A 3,465-nucleotide genomic window follows, 5' to 3' on the forward strand; every position below is an offset into this window, starting at 1 on the left:
AGATTCACACGAATGTAAGCAGTAGAGCTGTTTGTTTAATTTCTTGTTTTTGATAGCTTAGTTGCCGCTGCTCGCGTAAGGGGTTACTGCAGAGGCTGAATTCACCAAAGCGACGTGCTTTTGCATTCGAATAAGTGTGTTTGTGTTCGATAGCAATATGTGGTTTCTTGTTTGGGCATTACAGTGCGTTCGAAATTAAAAGTGAAATTAACCGAGGTCAAGTTACTGAGAGTTGACTGTATATATGTGTCCTTTTTCGTTGTATTTTTGTGAAGGTAGCCGACATAAAACTGCCTTTTGCTGTTCTTTTTTCTCACAAAAGCGCGCCCGAGCAATGCCCTCATAAAGTACGGGCTTGCCAAGTGGCATCTTTTCAAGCAATACTTACGCCATAAGACCTTGTACTGCTAAGTGAGGAAGCACAGAACTATATCACGGAAGTCCACAAATCTGAGGACTCGCCGAACTAAGATGCAAGTGCTACAACACCAGTTACCTGCTCGACATGCCACTAAGGCACTTGACTGATGACAAAACATATATTGTGGGAGTTCCGCAGGCTACAAAGACATTGTGTACAAACATGTGAAGCTGCACATTAGGAAATGACAATACCCAATAAAATCCCACGGGACACTACAGTCCTTCTTCACTATAGTCGATACTACAGTGCTTCTCTACAGTCTAATTTGACACTACAGTCCACGCCACACTACACTTCTTGTCTGTCGTACTCACTTCGCCCTGTCCTAGGAGTGGTTTGTTCCCGTCCTAATGATGTACCAACCAGTCCAGACTAGCACACTCCGTCTGGGACTTGATTCACGAGGCATAGATGGACTATTTTTGGGATTTCTCCCTTTCTCCTCTATTTGCCCCATTTTTTGATATAGTCTTTCAAGCCAGTAGTTGCTATACACCTACAAATTTATCGGTGAAATGTAGTGCAGATGTAGGCTACGACAGAGAGTCAATACGACAGACATGCGGCAACTTTTAACAAAAAGATTTATTTTCGCCGACCCATGTTTATAACCGTCAGTCACCACATTGTACATGCGCAATTCGCACCCTTAGGAAGAAAGTTAACTCTTTCTCTGACAAGTGTACAGATGGTGTGCCGACATACACAGAGAGAAGTCGCGAAATCTTTTCAGCCTCAATTATTTCACGTGTTAGTTGATCACCGCTTCTGCTGACAACAGTACACTGAGCAAACGACGGTTCACAGACACACGAATGACATTCCAGCCTACCGTGACGCACGTTTTCTTTGACATTGTATGAGTGTTCTCTCAGCCGGTCATTGACACAGCGTCCCACTTGATCTATGTACTGTTTACCACAAGAGGGATACAAACAACCTTTTGCCATCACAGGTGGTGAACGAAATTTAGTGCTTTTGTTACATATGTGTGGAGTGCTGCGACATTACCTTTGATTACGCAACTTTAGAATGATATGCAATTTTGTTTATATTACCGCGAGACAGAAGAAGACCGGCACCGAAGCAGAGGTGAACATTAGGCCGGTACCGAAGAAAGGGAAGTAGAGGTTGCTCCTCGCCATCTTGGCTGGTTGCTGCTACGCCTATGCTACTCGCCTGTAAATATTTTTAAATGTGCGTTTTTGTGCAACATTTCCTGGTGGAGGTGCGGGGTACGCTGCCTGTTCATCCCCATCATCCAAGCACGGAACTCCGAAGTGGTCGCCACGTTCTTCCCTCGGTGATGGCCACTGAATCACGCACCGCGCCGGAACCTACCGTGCAGCAGCCGTCCCCGCCGTCTTTCATCTTATCGCTTCCGCAAGATCCGGGCACCTTCTTTGGCACAGATAACGTGGACGTCGAGGATTGGATTGCATGGTATGAGCGTGTCAGGAAACAGAACAGATGGGACGATACGCTTATGCTGGCGTATGTGATATCTTATCTGAAAGGAACCGCGCGCGTCTGGTACGAGACGCATGAACCCAATCTGACCAGCTGGGACGTTTGCAAAGAAAAACTGAGTGACTTGTTCGGCAAGCCCTTGGCTCGTCAACTAGCCACTAAAAAAGAACTTGGCTCCCGTGCGCAGTCATCTACTGAATCATACATTTCGTATATTCAGGATATTCTAGCGCTTTGCCGTAAAGTTGATGGTAACATGTCCGAAGCGGACAAGATCGGACACATACTCAAAGGAATCGCCGATGACGCATTCAACCTCTTAGTATTCAGGAACTGCGCCACCATGGATGCTATTGTGACAGAGTGTCGGCGATTCGAACAAGCTAAATCCCGCCGTATCGCCCAGCAATTCAGCAGGCTCCCCAATACTGCCGCATCGTCATTATGTGAGGAACCACTGCCTACGTTACGATCGCCGGTTTCAAAAACTTTGACACGGATCGTTTGTGGGGAACAGGAAGCAATGTCACCAGCCCCTCTCGTGCCCGATGTCTCGACTGCCAACGAGCCTATAGTTTCATTAATTCAAGCCGTGGTTCGACAGGAGGTCGCGAATTTGGGACTCTCCTCTGTGTGGGCTGTTCGCGTGCCACCAGTCGCACCAGTCACACCACCAGTTCCACCAGTCGCGCCGTGGTACCAGCCCTTTTACTCGCGATACCACAATCCCGCTGAGTGGAGGACGCCGGATGATCGCCCAATATGTTTCGCGTGCTCTCGAGTTGGACATATTGCGCGACACTGCTGGAGCTGTCAGACGTCACCACTGGCTGGAGCACCGGGAAGCCTCGTCCTGAAGGCTACTCCCGTACAACATCGTCGCGCTCTCCACCGACTGACACGCCCGACGTCGACACTCGCACCAACGTGTACAGCAGGTCACCATCGCCGCGCGATCGCCGATCTCGCTTGCCGCAAGCCCGCCGATTCCCTTCGCCGCAAGCCCGCCGTTTCCCGTCGCCTGCCAACAATTCCTTTCTCTATGTGCCAACTCTGGACGCTACGCATCGGAAAACTAACGAGCGCAGCGCCCGGAGGTGACGCTGCATTCTCGACCCGGCCTCGAAATCCTCGTCTGGCTGTTCCTACCCGCTCTAATTTGCTCGAAGTCCAACTCGACGGTGTTACTGTTACGGCCCTTATCTACACTGGCGCACAGATCTCGGTGATGAGCTCTAGTCTTCGTGAGAAGCTGAAGAAAGTCCTGACACCTGCCGTGTTACGTACAGTGAGAGTTGCCGATGGAAGCACACCTACTGTTGTGGGAACGTGTACTACCCGCGTTAGTATATCTGGCCAGACGACGAGTGCTCAGTTTCTTGTGCTTGAGCAGTGCCCATACGACGTGATCTTGGGCATTGACTTTCTGTCGACACATTCAGCCCTCTTCGACTGCGGCACCGGTGTCCTACAACTTGAACTCCCTTTTCCCCCGAGACTCTTCCTGCTGAACCTACGCAAGTGTGTTCTTTAGAGCATGTGCGATTACCATGCCAATCCACTACTTATGT

The sequence above is a fragment of the Dermacentor silvarum genome, chromosome 7, assembly GCF_013339745.2.
Source record: "Dermacentor silvarum isolate Dsil-2018 chromosome 7, BIME_Dsil_1.4, whole genome shotgun sequence".
Taxonomy (NCBI): domain Eukaryota; kingdom Metazoa; phylum Arthropoda; class Arachnida; order Ixodida; family Ixodidae; genus Dermacentor; species Dermacentor silvarum.